Raw genomic sequence first — 24053 nt, 5'->3', positions numbered from 1 at the left:
ATGTGGTCCATGCCATGGGCAGAGCCACCGCCCTGCTGTTTGGGAGGCAGCATGAGCCAAGCAGACACAGATTTGAACCCATGTTACATGGCCTTGTTTCGCTGAATCAGCTTGTCACCTGAAAAAGGAGGACAAGAATAATAATGAAGGTGTTGTAGAGATTAGAGATAATATGTGAATGATAGAATATAAATTACTAATATTTGGGATTAACAATCGGTTCATCCCCCTGCTCTCTGAGGATAAAAGACAAAAATAGGAGATGCAGAGTCATGAAAGCTAAGCAGTGACCCAATGGGGAAAAAAATGTTCCAGGATGCTGCACATGGAGAGAGAAATATAACAGGGGTGGGCGTGGGGGCTCTGAGAGGGTCGTATGCCTCAGAGTGGTGCATAAATAAACAGGATGCTAGGAAGACACACATGTGGATGGGAGAGAGCACTCTCTTGGGGTAAGAAATTGAGAGTTTCTTGGAGTTTGAGGGTACTGGAGAATAGCAGAGGATACAGGATTTTAGTAAGAACTTCTGTGTATCCTTTAAATTTTTGAGAGAGCTCTGAAAGTGAAGAGGTATTTTTTATTTGCTTGGTGTGTGTGTATATTTTTGGACTGTGTCTCTTTAAATTCATGACATGCAGGGAATGGGCAATGATTATCAAGGTGATTCTTGATTTTGAAACTAAGGTGGGACTCTACCTGTACTAGTAATTACATAGAAAATCATTGGCCTAACAATGAGTTAATATGCATTTTCACCGTGGGTGTCAAATGCTGAACTTTTAAGTAAAAGGGATAAAGGAGACCCAGTGGAAGGAGCCAGGATTCTCGGGGGTAACTCTACCAAGACCCAAGTCGGAAGTACAATTACATGCCCAAAATGGATTTATAACATGAGTCAAATGCAGAAGAAGGTTTCAGACAGAAGGTTTATGACATTAAGTTGAGAAAGTCTACAAAAAAGTTCTTGCCAAACTGCTACCTGGGAATTTCCATTTTAACACAACCTTTGTTTATGAATTTGGAGTCCTTTCCACATGGAGCCAGAGAGTTAGTTATAGAGATTGGGACCAGTTCAATTGTGTATCTTTCTCTGCCAAGGTTCTTGATCCTGGCACCTACTGATACACTAGGGCTGCCAATGCTCAGGTGTTGCAATCAGCTCTCTGATCACTTTCTCCCAGAAACTGGAGGCACACTTGGGCATATTCTGCTGAGAATGGAATAAAGGGGACTTTGAGTAATGGTTAGAACATGCCTCAGAGACACTGCAGGAATGCCAGATCCAAAGGTAGAGATGGAAGGAACTTGAGTCATCAGCCTCAGTGTCCTGGAATCTGTCAGGTGGGCAGGGACAGAGAGGCGCGTGCCAATTCATAATAGTGCATCAGTGAGCGGAGAGCCTCTGACTTCACATCCCTAGCAGAAAAAGTTATTATAGAAAGGCATTTGAAAGCTTAGAAGCATAGCTAAGCCATGTTTGGCAAGGAGAATGAAGAATTAGAAATTAATAAACAAAAACAGATGCCATTGACTCTCTGAGGAGTCACCTAAATATTCTTTGATCATTTCAAAGAAAGTGGATAGAAAAGAAAACAAAACTTGCAGCCACGAGGAAGCAAGACATCTAAAGACCTTCAGGCCGGAGGTGCTGGGTAGAGGTGCAGGTAACTTCACCACTAGAAGATTTCACCACAATCCCAGTGGCTCTCGCTACCCAAGTCAGGGGACCAGTCCGGGACTCCGCTTGGAGACCATACCCCTGTGCAGTTTCCAGTGCGCTGGTGTGAGAAACAGGCAGGACCACTGGAATCACCTAGCTACTTTCCACAACATTTTTCAGATCTTACTGATCTGTGAGTAGCATTTATCCCCAAAAGTAGAGGCTAGAACTTGTCCTCCCCTGGTTGGAGCTGATTAGAAGGGTCGCCTGGTGTTTGCCAACCATCTTTCCTTCTCAGTTTGGAAGATGAAGGCATGTGCTTGGAACATTTCCTAGCTCCCCCATTCCAATGTCTGCAGGAAGAAGCTGTAATCAACTCCCCCAGGATTCATCTGATGGCACCTCCAGAAGCACTAGACAGTTTCCACACTCGGAGAATTAGGGATTTTTAGCCCCACCTTACCCCCCCCCCCCCGCCCCGGCAGGAACCACTGGTCTTCCAACTCCCAATCAGTCAGACACAGATTTTCAAATGTTTCTAATATTTAAAAAAGAAAGAAAGAAAATCTGGAAGAATTATTAGAGGTGATGGCATCTGAACCAGCCCCAAAAATGTCCAACACTGGTATATGTGTGTATCAGATATACCCTAGGCCCAGAACAATGCTTTCTCATATCTACAGCTAGAGCTACCAAATACCTGTTTTAGAGATAAATATGAGGCACTTGCTAAATTATATATCTACATATTGTTCTGTATTTTCACTATGATCCAGATAATGAAAAGGACTGTGAGTCTCATGCCAAATCATTTTTCCTTGCCCATTATCCTCCATAAAAGAAATGAACACATTCGTGATTTTGAATACATACTATGTGGCAGAAGCTATTTTAAGTGTTTTCCATGTGTTAACTTAGAATTTAATTTATGTCTCTAGAGAACAATACATAACTCTCTGGTATGGCATTCGTAGAACAGTTCAATGCACCCTTGGACAGTGTTAACTGCATATTATATAAGAATTTTCCCAACGAGAGCAACACAGAAAAGAAACAGAATTATCTGTTATCTGAGTAAAAATAGTCATTAATAACTTATGAAAGTGATTTTCTGCTAATATGATAAATCTATTGTTGACATTATTTGTTAATCCTCAACTAAGTGGCCAACTATGGCTCAGTCATAATAAAAGATTTATCAAGAGCATACCTACCAGTGGAGTCCAGCCTGTGTGGCTCAATGGTCGGGCATCTGTGCCGCGCCAGCATGGCCAAGGGTGAACCTGAGTGGGGGCGGTGAAGGAGTTAGAAAAGACAGACAAGAGAAGAAAGCTGGGTCTGGGTGGGACGCTGCCCTCTCTGATGGAGAGAGACAGTGCCACAGCCTGTAAGATGTCTCTTTATTTTATAGCCAGATTCCACGAGGCAAAGTAAGGGTGTGGTTACAAAGTTCTGGTGAGTTTTGAATCTACTCAATTACATGCACCTGAACTCTATCAAGCCCACATCACTCAGGCACGAGGGGCCATGTGTTCAGACCATAGGTTCAAGCTTACAACTATAGCCTCTGGCTGTAATTGTGCTGGGAGGGCTTTGTCCTCCAAGCTGGGACTTGCACGTGACTTTGCCATGAGAGGACTGTGCCCTCTCTTTAGTCCGAGGCTTGAACCTGTCCAAATACTGTAACGGCTCTCCACAGGCATCAACCAATGAACCAAGAGGTCACCATTTCAATCCCCAGCCAGGGCACATCTGTGGGTTTCTGGCTCAATCCCCAGCAGGAAGTGTGCAGGAGGCAGCTGATCAATGTTGATGTTTCTCTCTCATAGATATTTCTATCTCGCGCTCCTTTCCTCTCTCTAAAATCAATAAAAAACATTTAAAAAAAAAAAAAAAGAGCATACCAATGGAAAGTTCTTCTTTCAAAGCATGGTTTTAAATTAGCTCATTTCAGAATATAGCAAGGATGCTTAGTAGAGATAAAGAACTTGAGGAAATTGTTACTATCAACATACAAACAATATGTTGTTTTCATAACCCTTTGACTCAATTTGTAACAATAATAATAATAGACTGTCATGTGTTTTCAAAAGCTTCATGGAAAGGGGTGTGACCACTACTGTTTACTTCTAGGATATAATTGAAGCAGCTGCAGGAGAACTTAATACCATTCATTTTTTTAAACCATATAATTTCTACTTATTGTAATTACCATGTTGATAGATTACAGCAACATGATGCCAATGGACTTGAGGCAAAATTTCAATGCAAATTGCAATACAAAGGCATGATTATCATATTTAAAATGATTAACTGGGCATCTTTTATATATATATATATATATATATATATATATATATCCCATGGACACAGGCAATAGAGTGGTGAAGGCCTGAGAGGAACAGATGCAGGTTGGAGGGAGTCTATAGGGAAAAAAGGGGGACATCTGTAATACTTTCAACAATAAAGCCTCATGGAAAAGATAAAAATAAATAAATAAATAAATAAAATGACAAACACTAAGGAAAAAATTTAAATAGCCAGATTTTGTTTGGCCAAGCAAAAGGTTCAGCTTTATCAATAATTTAAAATTACTTTTATTATATTGTCTTAATACAAAATTGCACAGGTTTTTTTATACAAAACTTAGAAAATACAGTTCATCAAGAGGAAAAAGAAAAATCATCTGAGATCTTACCTTGACGATAATCATTGTCACATATTTTTAATTTCCATCCAGGCTTTTAAAAACAGTATATATTCACATACATAATTTACTTTTATAAAGAGGGAAACATATATGTTCTACTTTTAATCACACACACACACGTATATATATATATGTATATATATGTATATATATATAGTGACTATTATGCCCTATCATATCTTATATATCTTATATATTATTATAATTATATATCATAAATTATTAATTATTATTATCATAAATTGTTTGACCAATCCCTTATTGTTGTATACTTATTTTTTTCTTTACAAAAATAACTAGTGCTGTGAAGAAGGTCCTTGGCACAATGTCTAATAATATAGACAGTTTATTTAAATTAATTTCCATAAATGTAATTGTTATCTCATAACATAAGCAAGAATTCAAAGTCCTCCATAAAAAATTGATCTAAACTCTGATCCACAATTTAAGTAAAGGACAATAACAGATATTTCACAGAAGAATATATAAAAACTAGAGGCCCGGTGCACAAAATTCATGCATGGGTGGGGTCCCTTGGGGTGGCCTGTGGAGATCAGGCCCTAGCTGATGCCCCCAGCCTCCCAGCCCCGCAGCCCCACTTGGAACCTGCCTTGGCTTGGCACTGCCCACTTGCCCCGCCTCATGCTGCCGCCGCGGGCTGCCATCTGCAGGGCAATCGGCAGGGTGATTGGGGCCCCCACTTGCACCTGCCTTGGCCTGGCTTGGCGCGCTCGCCAGCCCTGTTCCCCTGCCACCACCACTGGTCACCGTCACCATCCCGCTGTGGCCCCGCTCTTGTTGGGGCCACAGCGTTGCTGCCCCAAGCATGTTACACGCTACCCCCTGGTGGTCAGCGCATGTCATAGCAAGTAGTCAAACTCCCATCAGTCAAACTCCCGCCCGAGGGGACAATTTGCATATTAGGCTTTTATTATATAGGATGTCCAAAAAACATTGAAAATGTGCTTACTTTCAATTATCAAGAAAAAAAAATTAAAACAACCAATCATACACTTCACCCACTTTACATATAAAAAATTTTAAGATAAATATTTAGAGGGATAAAAATTTAGAGAGATAAATTGTTTTAAGTTTGATGATATTAAGTGTTGAAGAGGCAAACAGATGGTTTCATCTGCTTCTCATGAAAACTGTAAGTCAATACACACATTTTGAATGGCATTTAGATGAAAAATATGCATATCCTAGAACCCAGTAATTTCACTTCTGAGAATTCAGATGTGAATTTAGGCTAGAAATTCACACATGACCCAGAGACCAGCCTGAGTCACAGGCCCACCCCCACTGCTGGGTCTGCAGGATGTCAGGACCACATGAAGTGGAGGAATGCATTTCGCTTGTGGAAGGAAAACTGGGCAGACCACCAACATGTGTCCACTCTGAGAGCCAGACAAATCATTATGCTCCTTTGAATTCTAAAATCAATTATCAATCACATAATTTGTGTCAATTAACATAAAATATCAAGTCCCTCAGAATAGCTATAATTTGTTAATGTCGAGCTGGCACATTTGTCATTGGGCCAGGAAATAGTCAGGGGCTCTTGTACAGTTTGGGAGTAGAAATATATCTTTAGCATTTTTCAACTCAACTTTTAGTTCTCTTTCCTCCTATTAGAAAACTTCTCTTCCAGAGGAAAGCATTCATCAGATACTATCCTGATCTACATTCTTCCTGCATTAATTACTATCTTCTAAGGAAATCATTCTTTGAAGATTAAGATGTTGGCACTTTGGTTCTCAACTGGTCTGCACATTAGAATAACCTGAGAAACCTCAAAACATACTGATGCCTGGGTCCCACACAGACCAATTCAAACCAAATCTCTGATGGTGGTGTCTGAGCACTGTACTTTTTAATAAGCTCCCCAGGTATTTTCACGTACAGCGAGGTGTATAAATTGCTATCTTGGTGTCTACCTGGGGAACAGTCTCAATTTAAAAGGGTGCCATTGTGTTCCTAAGGAATGATATAACAGGTATTGTTTTGGAACAAAAGTCCTCTCCAGTGTCTCTACCTTGAGCCACACCGCTTAGGGATCTTTTCCCAGTGGGATGGCTTTGTGTTATCAGAGATGCTTCTTCCTAGAGACTATGTAAAGGGCAATGTCCTTGTCCTAAAACTCAGACAAATCAACAATAGTCTTTGTAGCCACAGCTTCTCTAGGAGATAAGAATTACCAACTTAGAATAGAATTCACTGGCTCCCAATGTGCCACTTTTCAGGAGATATCACACTATTTGATCACAGGGAACACACTCAGGAGAACCTTTGGCTTGTAAGTAAATTTGAATAATTCTCTTAACTTTTACAGTGTTTATGGTTCCCCTTTAATAAACCAAGGATAACAAAGAAGGAGCAAATAGAGAAACTTGTGACCTAAAATCAGAGTGTACTCACAATAGTCCTTTAAGAGCGACACAGTGGGAGATCCCTGAGTTTAGCCCTTTGGAATTTGGTAATCCAATCAAATGAGTGAAAAAAGTGTGAGGTCTTTCTAGAATAAAGAACAGGAATCTCCTGTCTGGCCAGTATGGCTCAGTTGTTGAGCACTGACCTATGAACCAGGAGGTCATGGTTAGATTCCCCCATTAGGGCACATACCCTGGTTACAGGCTTGATCCCCAGTAGGAAGTGTGCAGGAGGCAGCTGATCAATGGAGGATCAAAATCCTTTCTCATCATTGATGTTTCTAACTCTCTCCCCGCCCTTCCTTTCTGAAATCAATAAAATATATATATATATTTTTAAAAATAACATGAATCTCCCAGCTTAGGACAAATGGAAGTAGCCAAAATTAGGCAGGAATGATAAGGAGTAGGGGCTGGGGATACGGTAGCAGTTGGACCCTGGGAATGAGTATTCAAAGCAAACAAACAAAAAAGAAACACCAGAGTTTAGCCCCACATTTAAGACTGCTAACCATCCCTTTAGAAACAAAACATGGGAATCTTCCAGAATATAAATGACACTCAGGAACCCTGAAAACCATTTGGGAGAGTTCTGATGACTGGACCTAAGAATACTGTTTCTTCCTTTAAAGAAAAGTGAGAGGTTGCTCTACCAAAGCTCACCCTAGAGTCAGCCCATGACTGAGTCTGTCATGGTACATTCAGAATTAGAAGATGAGCTGAAAAACTCAGGTCCTCAGGAGAAAAACAATAAATGTAAATCGTAAATTTTCCCCCCTATAGACCTCAGACACATGTAACTGGATCGACAACCAGTCATATTTCAGTTTGTGGCCCACAATTCTCCATCCAATCTTGGCTTCTCATTTTTAAATTTTTTATATTTGTTTTGTTTCCTTTTATTTTGGGTCCACTTATCACACTCCCCCTCACTTCCCTATAAACACTCATGCTTATGTATTTAATGTGTTTCATAGATTATTTACATATAAATATATTTGTGAATAATATATAGTATTGTTTTAGATATTGTGTCACCCGGGTAACATATATTAAGATGGATATTAGAGTTAACCTTTATCAGGAGTATGCCAGTGAGAGATAAAAGAGGGGGGAAGAAGAACTGGACAGGGAAAGACTTCAGAGTGTGGTACAGATTTGACACCCTCAACGGAAAAGAGGAGAAAGCAGGCTAGAAGTGGTCCAAGATAGGCAACTTGCCAAAAAGTGGTCCACTGTCCTGCTTGAGGTTTGGTACCACCATATTAGGGACTCCGTGTTGCTCTCTGTTGCAAATGGGTTGGGACACTCAAAGCAGCAATTGCTAGACTGACCTTGACAAGTGGGAGTCTCATGTGTGGCCTCCATCTCTGCCACTGTGGTCCTATCATGTGCTTATCATGCCACTTCTGAGATGACCAACAACAGAATTGCCCAAGTCTACTGGCCAAGTAACTTTCTCTACTCCCACCTGGTTGTTTAGTGCCTCTGCCAAGGTGGATGATTTCTGGTGTGTATTTACATAAGACACAAGGATTTTCACTCTCATTTATCCATCCTTCCAGAAACCTCCACCTAGACCAGTGATGGGCAACCTTTTGAGCTTGGTGTGTCAAACTTCGCCAAAAAGCTGAGCATAACTCGGGTAGTGTGTCACTTTGAGGAAAAAAACTAACTCCAAGACTCTAGTCACAAATGTTTCATCCTCAGGAGCAGCAAATGTTTCATCCTTGGCATGCGGCCGCGTGTCATCAGAAATGGCTACGCATGTCAGTGCTGACACGCGTGTCATAGGTTCGCCATCACTGACCTAGACCCACCATACTACCCCAGACCTTCATGTCTCTGATTTTCCAGTCTTTACACTTCAAGGCCCCTGAACAGTCATCCAGTCCACTCACCCTGCCCATGAACCCACTTATATTCTTACCTTGGACTACTTCTCTTTGTGCACACAGTGGATGAGCTGTGCACCATCATAGCCTACCAGTTTGTAGGATTTTCCCTTACCACTATTATTTAAAGCCACCCTTGAATGTGACCAATGAAAGCCTGTTCATCCATAAACCCAAATGGGGCTTTTTCTTGTTTCTTTATCTGGCCACATGAAAAGATCCCCTCAGACGGCCATGGATGTGAACTGTGGTAGGGAGCTGAGCAACCATGGTGGGTAACACAGCTTTCTGGGCTAATTTCTCGTGTAGTTACTCATGTCATCTGGTTCTCTTTGGGCATGATTCTGATGTACCTTTCCCATCTCATACTGTAGATTACTCCTGGACTCACCTTACTTTTGTAACATAGTGGCTTCAACAGAACCCAGCTCATGATATACAGTTTCAGGTGCATGGCCATTTGACATCCCTTTGTCAAGTGTTCCATCTTTACCACGGCTATGTAGCATGTCAAAAGCTATTTTTCAAAAGGCTTATAACTTTCAGTCCTTGGCCTTATTCCAGAAAATCAAGGACCTGCATTGTGATTCTCTCATTGTGGTTTTTTATAAATCCTATCTTGGACCTTTTCCACCACCAATGAAATAAAAGACAGTAGGCTTAGAAAGGGAGAGCCTTAGGTAAGGGTGTCCTGAAAAACTTTTCAGCCAATCCTGATAGGGAGCTCCACAGCAAAGACTGCCCATTAGTGGAGCCCCACATTGGGCAGAAATGGTTGTGTTCTTGTTTTCCCCCCTTGCTCAGACTTTGATTGGGGGCCTCCCTAGAAGAATGTGGCCTAGGTTGGAAAGCTGAGGGGCATTCTGAAAGCTCTAACAGATGGAGGTTGTCAGCTAACTATACTCCCTGCAATTGAATGGCAGGTTCTTTCTTGAAGGGAGACTCAAGTGTCACAGATGTACTTTAAAACTTTTATGTAAGTGGTTTTCTACCATATACTTATTCTGAGTCCTTTTTTTAAACATTGCTTTCATGGTTTATTCAGAGATAACATTGCACTGTAGACTTACTTGATATTTTATTTATCCATTTATCTATTGATGGATGATACCTAGAAAGCCTCTAATTCTTGCTACCACAAGCAATGATGTAATGAATGTATTTGTGTTTGTCTTCTTGTGTGAGAATTTCACTGGGGTACATATCTGGAAGCATCAGGCCATGAACTATCAATATATTCTATTTTAATATAGCACATTGAGTCATGAGGTGGTTAGTCAACCAGTATTTTAAAGTATATATCATGGGCTTAAGTAGACTTTGATTATTAAAATTAGCCTGTCCTCTCTCCCGACAAGATGGCAGGTGGTGAGGCTGGCATGACTCTTGGCCAGCTGCATCTTTCTTGCCAGGATCTTACTACCTTAGATATTACCAAATTGATGCCACTTTCACACCAAGTTATCAGCAGACAAGCCACAATTAATATAGGCACAATTGGCCACAGAGCTCATGGGAAATCTACAGTTGTAAAAGCTATTTCTGGATTGTCTTTGGGTTTCTAAGAGCTCTTGATTCTTTTGCCCCTTTGTACCTAAAAATCTCTAAGGAAGAATTATTTTCCATACAGTGCAAGCCAAAAATCCCTAAAATACATTTTTTTGAAGCTGTTTGGCTTAAATTAGGTTATGTGGCAATCCCTGAATGATCACCATGGCCAAGGGAATAAAAAACTTGATTAACTTAGCTGAGGTTGAATTCTTTACCTGGAGTAGCAAGTGGTGGAGAAGTGGACCCCTCAGGAAATCATACGGTACTTACAGAAGAATAGCAAATGAAAGCTGGACGTCAAAATAACAGATGGTTAATACAACATACACAGAGTTCTGGGAATGTTTCATCTAGGCTAAAATGGACTTTATTTTACAATGCTAAATGATTGTACTCCTTAATTGGCTGAGAGCTCTGCTTTCATTTTGTTTGAAAATTACTGTGAAATTTTGCCAACGGTGTTAGGGATTTGCTCATAATGGTATTGGGAAAACAGTCTCTACAGCATGACTAGAGATTTGCTGCTGGTATACTTGTGGACAGCTTGGGAGAAGTACTGCACTGGTATTTGGACTGTGGCTACATAATGGATCTAACTCTAACTGACATTTATTTTATTTTTTTAAATATATCTTTATTGATTTCAGAGAGGAAGGGAGAGGGAAAGAGAAATGAAAACATCAATGATGAGAGAGAATCACTGATCGGCTGCCTCCTGTATGTCCCCCAATGGGGATCAAGCCTGCAACGCAGACCATGTGCCCTTGACCGGAATCGAACCCGGGACCCTTCAATCTGCAGGTCGACGCTCTAGCCACTGAGCTAAACCAGTTAGGCCTCTAACTGACTTTTGATCCTCATAAATGAAAGTGTGCTGTAGGTTTACATAATACCTACCTTTCTATGTGGTAGGAGAGGTAAAACTTTATCCCTACTTTGTTAGGGTCTCTGGGTGATCCTGAGAATTAAATTGACATAAGACAGATTTACAGGAGAACAGTATGCTAATTTCTTTCATGTAAATTTAACATGACACGGAAGCCCTAATAAGGAACTGAAGACCCCAAAGAAGAGTCAAAACCTACCCAGCCAGTGTGGCTCAGGAGGTCATGGTTCGATTCCACGTCAGGGCACATGCCTGGGTTGCAGGCTCAATCCCCAGTAGAGGACATACAGGAAGAAGCTGATCAATGATTCTCTCTCATTCTCTCCCTAAAATCAATAAAAACATCTTTTTTAATGAGAGCCAAAGCCTAAATGCTTTTACATTAGATTGAACAAAGAAGCAACTGTAGAAAAGTAACTAAAATACATGGAGAGGCTAAAGGAAGATAAGAATTATTTTACTCAGATCTATTTGGCCTTCACTCTTCTCTCTGGTGATAACAATGTTTCCTTCTTCCTTGTACAGGGAAGGGATCTTCACACGGGAGTTTTATCTCCTACTTTCAGGAAGAAGAGGGTCAGAGTGCCCTTCTTGAACCTGCTGTTTTCAAGTGCCTTTAGGTCAAAATAATCCTTACACCAAAGTGGCATATTTGGGGGGTGGCATATTCTGCCACTCTTCTAGGTATCTATGATTAGAATGGGCCTGGATAACTTAGAGTCACTGATGATTCTTAATTTTCTTGGCCTTTTGCTTCTAAGGACATCTGAGGAGGAAGTTCCTTAAGGGTGTCCCTCTGACCCTATTTTTCATCTTTATGCATAAGTCACTAAAAATAATCCTTGTGTGGAGCCACCTTTCATTTTAGAACAAGGAAGAGAGGGGAGTCTGGCACATCATGTGCTGTAAGCTTCTGTCTGAAACATGGCTATGGAAATAGAAGAGTTGAAGGATGGTCTTAGTCTGACTGAAAGAGAAAGGAAATCAAAGTGCCCACCAGCAGATGAATGGATAAAAAAATCTGTGGTACATTTATACAATAGAATACACAGCAGTAAAAAAGAAAGAACTCTTACCATTTGCAACAGCATGGATGGACCTAGAGAGTGTCATGCTAAGTGAAATAAGCCAGTCAGAGAAAGATAAGTACCACATAATCTCACTCATATGTGGAATCTAATGAACAAAATAAACTGATGAATAAAATAGAACCAGAGTCATAGAAGCATGGAACAGACTGACGAATTTCAGAGGGAAGGCAGGGGTGGGAGGAACTTATATGCATATATGCATAACCCGTGGACAGAGACAATAGAGTGATGAAGGCCTGGGAGGGGCAGGTGCGGGGTGGAGGGCGTCAATGGAGAAAATACACAAACAAACAAAGGGGACATCTGTAATTCTTTTAACAACAAAAAATAAAATTTAAAAGACAGAGAAAGGAAATCAGCAATGGTTTGCTTGTACCAAAGAGGCACGGGCGGGGGGTGGGGGGGGTGGATAAGCTTTAAAATGGGCATTGGTGTTCTGGGAATGGAAGCATGAAGAAGACAACACAGGGGAGCTCAGACAAGAGTAGAATTTTACATCTATTAGCCCACAGCAAAGGAGAGATAAGGCAGGATTTTTATAAAACCCCAAAGCCAATATTTTTCCTTTGATGTATCTTCATTATTATTCTATGTCTGGTATATAGCAATTTAGTTTGTGATGCTGTATGCTGTGGGTCCTTGGGAGGTGTAACTCCTTAAGGCTAGTGTTGCTGCTAGGTAATCAGGTTTGCCAGATGTGCCCAGGAGAACATGCCAATAGCATTCATTTATTCACTAATTATGTATATGCTCAATAATTTCCATTTATTGTCCCAAGGATAAAAAAGAACAGCTGCACAATCCACATACTTTTGAGATGCTATCCACCAAATGTTGACATTCTTATCTGTTTTGGAATCACTTCAGTACTCTATAAACTCAGTGGCCTGGTGGGATGAAAGGCACAGGATAGCTGAGTGAGTTTCTATGCAAAAGACATCTCATTCAATTTTTTGCTCAAATTTCATCTCCTCTTAAATGGCTTCCTTATCTAACATAGCCAGTTACTCTTTATTCTCTTATTCTGTTTGGTTTTTATTATTAGCATTTGTTACTATCCTTAGATGAAATACAGGTAGACAACATTCTAGAGGGTACAGACTTTTAAAAGATGTTTTCTTACTCAGGATAGTTGTCCTAATACCTCACTCTGCTTTGCCTCTGAAGACAGTGCAATCAGTGACGGTTACATGCTTCCCGTGAGAAATCTGTCTGGCTTTCTCTGTGTCTGAAATGACAAAAAGTTTATGATTCTGTGATTCTACATTCTTCTCAGATAGTAAACCAGAGAACAGAGACCAAGCCATTCTATTCCTGGTTTGACTTCTAACAAACTCTATTTCCCACTGGACTGACTGATTTTTCACTTTAACTAAGACCTGTCTAATGTTGGCCCAGGTCCCTCGGCTTGTTGAGTGACTTCAGACAAAGATCACTGTTGATCCTTGAGGGCATGTTTTTGGCAAGAGGACCCTTCACATCCCAGCTCTACAAAGACTCACTGCGCTGTAGACTCTGATATCTGCACAGCTCATGCTTTGTGCTGCCTTTTCATCTCTCTTTCTCATCATCTACATCTGAGGGCAGATGCCAAATGTCCTCCAAGTGACCTCATAAGACACTTTATAACATGAAATATCCATTAAGTCACATTGAAACACAGAACAGGTCAGATAACGTTTTTTCCAGGATTCTAAATGTTCTTCTCTATTGCCATGAACAGCCCAGTAAAAGCCAGCTGTCTTCACAGTAACCCCCAGTCCTCTCCCCTTAATGTGACCATTTAAGAAGTTCAGTCTCTTGGCATTGGCACTGAATATATATGCTTAGCTAGGTGAGAATCCAAGAAGCTACCACGAAAGGCAGAGAATCAAGTCACTCGTTCAGGAAAGGTCACTTAAAGACCCCTCTTTTTACTGTGAACCTTTTATTGTGAAACATATCACATATGCAAAATATATGGTATGGACTAAATGTTTGTGTCCCACCAAAATTCATATGATGAAATCCTAGTCCCCACTGTAATGGTATTTGGAGATGGGACCTTCAGAAGGTAATTAAGTCATGAGGGTAGAGCCCTCATGAATGAGATTAGTGCCCTTATAAGAAGAGACAGGAGAGAAATTATCTCTCTTTCCATTATGTGAAGATACAGCAAGAGAAAACCTTCTTACAGGAAAAAGGCTCTCAACGGGAACCAATTTGGCCATCATCTTCATCTCAGACTTCAAGCCTCCAGAAATGGAAAAATAAATTTCTATTGTTTAGGCCACATAGCCTGTGAGATTTTTGTTATAGCAACCCAATATCTCTCTCTCTCTCTCTCTCTCTCTCTCTCTCTCTCTCCCCCCCACACACACACACACACACACACACACACACACACAGGTTGGCAAAAGCAGGTTTACATTTGTAAGTACATAAAACAGAGCTCATTCTTGCATTATTATTTATTAATTATTGTATTATTTATTTGTACTAGAGGCCTGGTGCACAAAATTCATGCACAGAGTGGGGGGGGGGCGGAGTGTCCCTCAGCCCAGCCTGCACGCTCTCCAATCTGGGACCCCTCTCACAATCCAGGACTGCTGGCTCCCAACCGCTCACCTGTCTGCCTGCCTGATTGCCCCTAACTGCTTCTGCCTGCCAGCCTGATCACCACCTAACCACTCCCCTGCCAGCCTGGTCTCCCTAACTGCCCTCCCCTGCTGCCCTGGTCACCCCCAACTGACCTCCCCTGCAAGCCTGGTCCCCCCCAACTGCCCTCCCCTGCAGGCCTGACACCCCCAACTGCCCTCCCCTTCAGGGCTGGTCCCCCCTAACTGCCCTCCCCTGCAGGTCTGATTGCTCCCACTGCCCTCCCCTTCAGGCCTGGTCACCCCTAACTGCCCTCCCCTGCTGGCCATCTTGTGGCAGCCATCTTATGTCCACATGGGGGCGGCCATCTTTGACCACATGGGGGTGGCCATCTTGTGTGTTGGAGTGATGGCCAATTTGCATATTACCTCTTTATTAGATAGGATTACAGCTCTAAACCTATTTTTGCTACCCCTGTATATATACATATATATAAAAATTAAAATACAATAAAATACCCATGTACCATCAGCCAACTTAAGAAAATATCACATAACCGATTTTTTTGAAGCCCCATGTGTGTGCTTCCCTCTGATATTCCCTTTTTTCTACCACCCCCTGCTACCCCAGAAGTCACCCAAATCTTGTATTTTTAGTTAGTCATTCCCTCACTTTTCTGTTTTTACCACATATGCATATATCCCAACACAATATGTTGTTTGATTTTTTTTCTGATTTTGCACTTTGTATAAATGAATCATATAGTATACTTTTATGATTTCCCCCCACTGAACATTTTGAGATTTAACCACAATAATGTGTTATAGCAGTAGTTCATTTTATTCATTGCTGTTTACTATTTTATTTGTGAGTATAACACAATCTGTTTATCCGTTTTACATTTGTAGACATTTCGTACTTTTACAAACAGTGCTGCCTGAAATTCTTGTGTGTGGCTCCTGGTATGCATTGTAAGATTTTTTCTAGGCATTAAACTGTAAGAGTCATTAAGGCTGGTCACTTATATTCTGCTCTTGCTTTTCATCAAGGCCCGTGTTCAGATTGCACTTCACTGCCCACTTCATTTAGATATGGCCATGCTGGACTAATGAAATGTGAGCTGAAGTGATGTGTGACATTTCTGGGCAGGAATTTTGGAAGCAATACGTGCAATGTTCTTTTCCCCTCTTCTACATGGCAGTATTCCACATGGCAGCTGCTCCATCAGCATGGATCCCTGAGTAAAGGTGACAATGACACAGGTCAGGTCTCTAGTCAACCCACAATGACCATATATCATGAGTGAGAAAGAAACCTTTGTAGTTTGTTACCCAAAGCATTATCCAGCTCATTTTGATATAGAAATTGGTAAAGGGAGTGGATTTGTTTAGTATGCATCTATTCAACCTAAATTATGCCAAGCTATTTTCCAGAGGTTGAGTCAATTTTTACATTATTTACTAAAAGTGGATGAGAGTTCCTGTTTTTCCACAGCCTTGTCAAGACATGGTATTTTCAGACTATAATTGGACCTGATGGAACCTTGTCCCATTGTTTTGACTTTTATCTTCCTGATAATTAGTGTTATATTTTTGTATGTTTATTAGGCACTTGGATTTATTTTTCTGTGAAATTCCCGTTTATAGTTTATGTCTTTATCTCTATTGATTGATTTTCTGTATTTCTGTCACATTTGTCTTTTTCTTTCTGGTTCATATAAGTTCTTTAAATCTGCCCTCTGTGCCTCCCTACCCCTTCTTCCTATCCTATTTTCTCCATAGTATTGATTTCTATCTTGATTTGCTTATCGCCTTTCTCTCTCAACTAGAATGTAAAGTCCATGAGGTAGGGACCTCCTGGATCTTTTTCACTGTGAATCTCCAGGGCCTAGAGAAGGGTCCAGCACACTGCGGGCACCAGGTAAATACTTAAATGAATAAAGGGGAAAAGACAATCACAAGAGTTGACAACAATATCTGAACATTAAGTTTCTTGCCCATGGCCAGTTTCCCAAGTAGGCAGATTTTGTCCTGATACCTGCAGACCCTTGAGCTTGATGGATTATGGCCTAACAGGGACCAGACCTCAAGTTCCAGTCTGAGTCCAAAAGTTTAAGAACAAGGAGCACTAAATGTTGAGGGCAGGAGAAGATGGATGTCTCATCTCAAATAAAATACAAATTCCTCCCCCTTTTTCTTTTTCCTATTCAGGTCCTTAACTGATTAGATGATGCTCACCCACATTGTTGAGAGCAATTTTCTTTACTCAATCCATTCATTTAAATGCTAATTTCTTCTGGAGACACCCTTACAGACAAATCCAGAAATCATTTTTACCAGCTACCTGGACATCCATAGCCCAGTGAAGTTGTCATGAAATTAACCATCAGAGGTCTAGCCCTTGTCAAGTTGGAACCCATACACAATTTCTTAAGCCATACTTAATTTCTAAATAAAGATAAGAAGATAATTCCACCTTACATGAAACAACTCTCCTGTGTACTACCAAACGTGCATTAACGCCTTCCCCAGAAAAGCAGGTAAAACCCTTGAGTGATATCGAATCTTCTTCTGATATCCTGTAACTTAAATACTATGACGTAAAGTTAATGCTACTTAAACACTGACATAAATTCAATACATTCTACTTACATGATAAAGAAATGAGACAGAAAACAAAGATATTTGATAAATATATCTATATATGTCACAGTATATTCAGAACAAAATAAGGAGGAAATACCCATGATAATTAGTCTATCTTTCTCTAGCTGTTCATATGATTGTAGCTGGTATTTACAACTACCTCCTTCTACTGCGTGTTTTGTATTCCCTTTGCCTTTAGCAAGAACCTCTGCTACTCATGTTTTACTTGGTTAAGCTAAAAATCCACTATCATTCTTCAAGATCCATCTGTCTTCTGCACAGGCCCAAATAGAAGAATTGAATGGGGAACTGGAGGGACTCACCACCCCTGCTTCTTTCAAGTTCTTGATAGTGGCACTAATCTTTGTACTCCCTCTGGAGATGCAACATTGCTTTTGATTTTCTATTTTCTTAGGTAAAGGCAGGTTTAATGGCTTCCACTTGATTTTCACCACCTGACATTCATAAGTCCCTACTCTGACTGGAGGGCCACGGTAACATTTGGGGTCTCCTGGAATCAGTGCTAGTTCAGAATCAGTGTTCAGTAGTCTCCAAAAGGTGTGATTATTTTCTTTCCTCCAATGTATGGTTTCTCTGGTAAAGGCCATAGATGGTCCCTTTGGGAAGGCTGGGAGAAAGTTTAACGGAATACATTCTTAGTAATGTACCTGGGTCTTTTTCAAGGTATCCCAGCCTTCCCTTTATTCAAGGCTTCTGAGGCTAAAAATTGGCTCAAATCTGAGAATTTATTAAGGGGCTGTGACTCAGTTTTCATTATTTGAGTTAGATTTTTGTTCATTTGACCTAGAACCTTTATGTTTATACAGATCACAAAAGAATTTAGTATTTCATTTCTGGCAAAACCATGAGTAACAAATGAATGCCATAGATCTGTGTGCGTTCGACTATCTTGATTGCTGCTTTGACTCTGCTGTCCATTGTGGTAAACTTTGGCCACTGAGTGCCACCACTTGGCCCCTGCCACCCAGGATCCAATTGCTGCCATTGCATTCAGGTTTTCCGGTTGGGTCACTGCAGTTCCCACGATAGCGTGTGGCCTACAGAGAAGAGCAGTCGCAGAGCTCTTCAAGGGGCTCCATTCACAAATGTACTGCTCCAAGTATTGGACCTTCCCAATACGGGTGAGTAGGTTTCACATGACAAACCCACTCTAACATTCCAATATCCCTAAGCCTCTGTATCCCTTCCCCTACATTAAACCAAGAGAGGTCAAGCATTTTCAATTCACTCACAGTGGACGTCTTTTGGTCCATGTTTCAGCAAACCAACTACACAATCTGTTAAAGCCCTTTCTAATTTCCCAAGCTCCAACATTAAATGCAGAATCTCTGCTCAGTGGGCATATATTAGTAAATCTAACCCAATTCAACCTTATCTTTCTTTTATTATTATCTCACACTCTTTGTATCCATTCCCACACATGCTCCCTGGATTTCTGCTTGTATAAAGTAGAAAATTCAGGTAGTTCTTTTGGATTACCTTCTCATGAATCATACTTTGTAATTCACCTTTACAGGACTGCTAGGGAATAAATCTAGTTATAGGTCTAAAAGCAAGAAAAGTGGTGGGCCTGGGTCCTAAAGAAAATCAGCCTTGCTTTGCATGGCAACAGCCTCACAGATAGGAAATTCAACTGTGTAATTATATATTGCCAAAGCAATTACAGTTTCCTCTGGCAAAGCAGGGTTGATCCCCTCAGATGGAAATGGAGAAGCGAATATCACTGTGTGTGGAGATACCCCTATGGATGGAGAGGCCACTATTACTGGGAGTATGATCACTTCCTTTGTTGTTGGGGAGACTTCTTCCTCTGGCAAAGAAGACTTACCAGAACTTAGAGGCTCAATGCCCCCACAGCTTCATCGGTATTTTCCCACACATGCCCACCCCAACTTACAAAATCTTTCCCAATCAATGGCCTCACTACCATCACATAGGAAATTCATCTATGCAATTATATATTACCAAAGCCATTCAGGAAACAGAGTATTGCTTTAATCTAACTCTTAACAAGTTCACATACAGACTTTTCATATAAAACAGCACTGCATTTTTCCAGTTATTGAATAAAATAAACCTAAAAATACCCTCTTATGGTTTATTTTAGCAAATCCTATGACAGGCAAGTTTATAAAAGTTTTTCTTTTCTTTTATTTGACTGCTTCCTTACCTAGAGATCAGTAATTAAATGTATAAATGGCAAGTGTTTCCTTCAAACTGTGCCCTCCTAACTTGGGTACTGTAATAATAGCTCCTATTTGGCAAAGTTTTCCTAAAGGAGTTAGGTTAAACATTACAAGATTTTAAGTCTTGAGGACCCAGGAAATTTGTTAGGATCCCTAGTACAGCCTCTGAGCACAGCCTTTCCAGCAGCCAGCACACATTCTGGTAACTGTGGCTGAAGCATGTGGTTGTGAACCAAAGAGCCATAACCTTGAATGATCAAACAGGGCACAAATTTTATCATTCCTAATGCCAGGTAGAGAAGGCTCTCCTCTTCTCTATGATGGGATTCAGACCAACAATGCACCCGCGTGACTCTGAGGGGTTCCTCTCCACCATCCTGCCTTGCCCAGCCTTCAGTAGCTGCTGCCTTGCACGAGGAGAAGGCCTCATGGAGATGGCTCTCTCCTCTTCCTCCTGACCCCAAGCTTACTTACTTGGCACACTTGGTGAAGGTCCATGATGGGTTGACAAAGACTGCTCTGTGACTACAGCTTCAAATCCATCACCCCAACCCACATGCAGCCATTAGGCTTGTTAAGTTTGGCTTGTTTTGCCCTCACCTACTCCTGTGCTAGGCTAGCGGGGGAAACAGCATGGGTTTCTTCTCCCCCTGGAAGGGCTCCTCACTTGTTAGAATTCAGGCATTTGGGTTTTTTTGAGTCCTTAGATCACTAAAAGGTTTTCTTTGTTTGATTTTTTATTTAAAGGGATTTTTTAAAACTATAGTTATATAGTATATATTGCTTATTAATATTCCAAGCAAAGTTATTCTTCTCCAGTAAATATTTTTTAAATGACAAACATCAAACACCAAAACTTTTCTAGGCTCTTGGAAAAGCAAAGAATAAAAGATGAGAATCCATAACTTTTAAGCTCTCAGCTATTGCATTTGCTCTCTGAAAAGTTCTAATTACCTGCCAAATGAGATAATACATTCATTAAATTTTATTCCTAATTTGAAATATAAAAATATTCATTTCAAATGTAATATAATTTTAATTATTTAGAAAAAGATAAGCTATGAATATGAAGCCAGAGCATTTCTATATCCCGCTACACATGACAGTAACTTAAATTTTGTTTTGGTTACAGGAAAGGAATACTTTTTAGTGTGATTTTTATAATCTCCCTAGAGCAGTTTGGGGTTGTTTTGTTTTTGAAAACATAGGGTCCAGGTTATTTTAAACTCTTGCATATTTTCCTCACTAAATCATTTATATATACATAATTAGAACAAGGGCAAGTAAAAACACTTTATAAACCCTAAAATTCATTGTCTAATTTTGGCCTATAATACTCTTATCATTCCAACAAAAATAAAATATAAATGTATCTGTTTAATCTATATATATAAAACCCCAGCGACCGGAACGACCAGAACAAATGGTGGCTACGATGCACACTGTGGCAGCCAACCAGCCTGATCTGGGCCCCGATCGGCCCCCGCCCCCGCCACTGGCCCAGCCCCATGGGTCCCCATTGGGGCGGGCTGGACAGACCCCACCCATGCATGAATTCATGCACCAGGCCTCTAGTATAATATAATGTAATAAATAACATTAATATATGTGCAACATATAATGCAATGAGTAATATATTGAGATAGAATATAGAAATAGGAAACATCTAAATTACAGAAAGGACTAAGACCTTAAGGGGGAAAAAGACATGTCCAAAGTCACAGAGCTGGTTGGTAGCAAAGCTCAGCCTAGAAATCAAATATTAAAAAAAAAAAAAATAAAAAATAAAAAATAAAAAATAAAAAAAGAAAAAGAAATCAAATATTGTGGGTTCTTACACAAATGTCTGCCCTCTTCAATGGACTGCTCCTTACAGTGGTATAAATAGATTGATTTTAGACCCTGGTTCTAAAAAAAGTTTAAAACTCCATAGCTTTGATCAGGAGGGGCCTAAAAAATGGGCGACCACTTATTAGGGTTGTATTATGGTTGTCAGCACAACCATAACCCTTTCCTCTGAGAGGCCTACCCCACCACATCAGGCCCTGCTTCAGCAGCCATCACAGTACGCAGGTGAACTGTATGTGGATGGACATCTGATCCAAGCTTGGCAAGTGTTGAGTTGCAGGGTGTTGGCCTGGTCCTGAGAGGAAACAGATGGCACACTCTAATGGAGTGATTGAGGAGAGTTTAATGAAGGGACTATTAACACATGAGTGGACAAAGCACATACCCCAAGTTCACAAATGGCACAGAGGTGAGCACTCTTTGGCATGAAGAGCCAAGGAAAGAGAGAAATCACTAAACCTCAATGAAAAAGCTGTGGATAAAAGAGAGGGCCTCCTGACAAGAGTTGTGGCCTTCAATAGAGGAACACAGAAAATGCCAAGTCATGGTCCGACAGGGAAGCAGGAGGAGGAATCTCTCTCCTCTCTCCTCTCCTCTCCTCTCCTCTCCTCTCCTCTCCTCTCCTCTCCTCTCAACTCCTCTCCTCTCCTCTCCGCTCCTCTTCTCTCCTCTCCTCCCCTCTCTCTCTCTCTCTCCTCTCCTCTCCTCTCCTTCCTTCTCCCCTCTCTTACATATTTTGGTGGTGTCTCCTATTAGCTGAATTCAAGAAGACCAAATAAACAGTGAGCTTATGTACCCAAGAAGCAAAGGACAGCTTCCCAGATACAGGGCAGGGTAGAAAAGGGTGGATGATAGGCCTGGAAGTGCAAACAGAGACTAACCCTCTTCGCATCTGGTTTTATTCTTTTTTTTTTAATATATTTTTATTGATTTCAGAGAGGAAGGGAGAGAGGGAAGGGAGAGGAGAGGGAGAGAGAGAGAGAAGAGAGAGAGAGAGAGAGAGAGAGAGAGAGAGAGAGAGAGAGAGAGAGAGAAACATCAATGATGAGAATCACTGATCGGCTGCCTCCTGCATGCCCCTTCCTGGGGATCAAGCCCGCAACCCAGGCATGTGCCCTTGACTGGAAACGAACTTGGGACCTGGGACAGGCTGACACTCTATCCACTGAGCCAAATCAGCCAGGACTTCACATCTGGTTTTAAGAGGATAAGACAGAGCTAAGGATATACTGTAGGTCTGCCTAATTCAATTGTACTCTTTACAATTTTAACTGACTTATATAAAGATTAAAGAAGAGTTTCAAGAAAGAGAGATAAAGAATTCAAAGAAATCTAGAGAAAGCAAGGGCCAAGTTCTGAGAAATACCAACATTTAAAGATCAGTTAGATAAGGATTAGTGGCATAAATAACCAAAGACTTAGTTGGAAACCCAGAAAAAGGATGTCACAAAAACCAAAGAGCAAAGCATGTTTTAAGAAGGAAGGTTGTTCACTAGCACTGAAGGCTGCTTAAATGTCAAAGATGTTAGGGATTGATCAGTATTCATAGTTTTAAACTGCATAAGGATAATGATGACCCCAGAAAGACTCTATGAGAGAAGGGTGTAAAAACCAGAATGCAGTGAAGAATGAATACGTGAAAAGAAAATTATCAAAGCTGATAAAGACAACTTTGTTGAAAGTTTTGAGTCTAGTAAAAAATTTCATTGTAGCTGTTTTGGCATCTTGGTATCATAAAGATGTTAATTATCTCATAAACTAATAATTTCATTGTAGCAGCTTGGTATCAAAAAGATGTTAATTCTCCCATAAATTAATATTTATTTACAGTTTCATTTTGTAAATATTTTTAATGAGGTCTAATTTATATACAATAAAGTTCATAAATCTTATGTTCAGAGCTAGATACATTTTTAGGTAATTATGAGCTATGTAACCATCACCCAAATCAAGATATAGAACATTTCTATCATTCAGAAGTTACCCTCATGCCCCTTCCCAGTCACTGACCTTCTGCAGAGTTAACCACTATTTTGAGTTCTAACACCATAGATGAGTTTCACCTGTTCTTGAACTTCATCTAAATGAATCATGCAGTATATACTCTTCTGTGTCTGACTTCTTTCACTCATGATGTTTTTTATTCATACACGTTTTCTTTTATTCTTACCTTTTTTTCTTTATTTTGCGGTGTAGCATTCCATTGTATAAATATACTATGATGTGATCCATTCTCCTCTTGATGGACATTTGGGTCATTTCCAGTATTTGACTATTAAAAAATAAAGCTGCTATGAGTATTTTTGTACATAGCTTTCAGTGAAAAAAAGCCATTAATTTCTTTTGGATATGTATCTAAGAGTAGAATTGCTGATACTGCCAAAATGTTTTCTAAAGTGGTTGAACCAGTTTTCCAGCAATATATGAGAATTACAGTTGCTCCACAGCCTCACTGTTGGAGAGTGGGAATTTTTGAGCACTACTGAGGCCGTGGACTATGCCCCAGATAGAGTTGTCAGTGCTGACACTAGGCCAGGCCTTGAGATATGG

At 40.5% G+C, this 24053-nt stretch overlaps 1 long non-coding RNA gene across 2 annotated transcripts; it reads right to left on the bottom strand.

The window, feature by feature from the left end:
* Window positions 1-1347: 1347 nt before the first annotated feature.
* Window positions 1348-23730, bottom strand: LOC129150595 (uncharacterized). Of its 2 annotated transcripts, none has more exons than XR_008557311.1 (3): window positions 23674-23730; window positions 2876-2944; window positions 1348-1417 (listed from the first exon to the last, which is right to left on the bottom strand). It is a non-coding gene; the product is annotated as an uncharacterized LOC129150595 (long non-coding RNA). The 2 variants fall into 2 exon arrangements; XR_008557312.1 differs by lacking the exon at window positions 23674-23730 and adding an exon at window positions 6793-6820.
* Between the last annotated feature and the right edge of the window lie 323 nt (window positions 23731-24053).

Source organism: Eptesicus fuscus, chromosome 10 (assembly GCF_027574615.1).
Source record: "Eptesicus fuscus isolate TK198812 chromosome 10, DD_ASM_mEF_20220401, whole genome shotgun sequence".
Lineage (NCBI taxonomy): Eukaryota > Metazoa > Chordata > Mammalia > Chiroptera > Vespertilionidae > Eptesicus > Eptesicus fuscus.
This window is presented reverse-complemented; position numbering and strand designations above follow the sequence as displayed.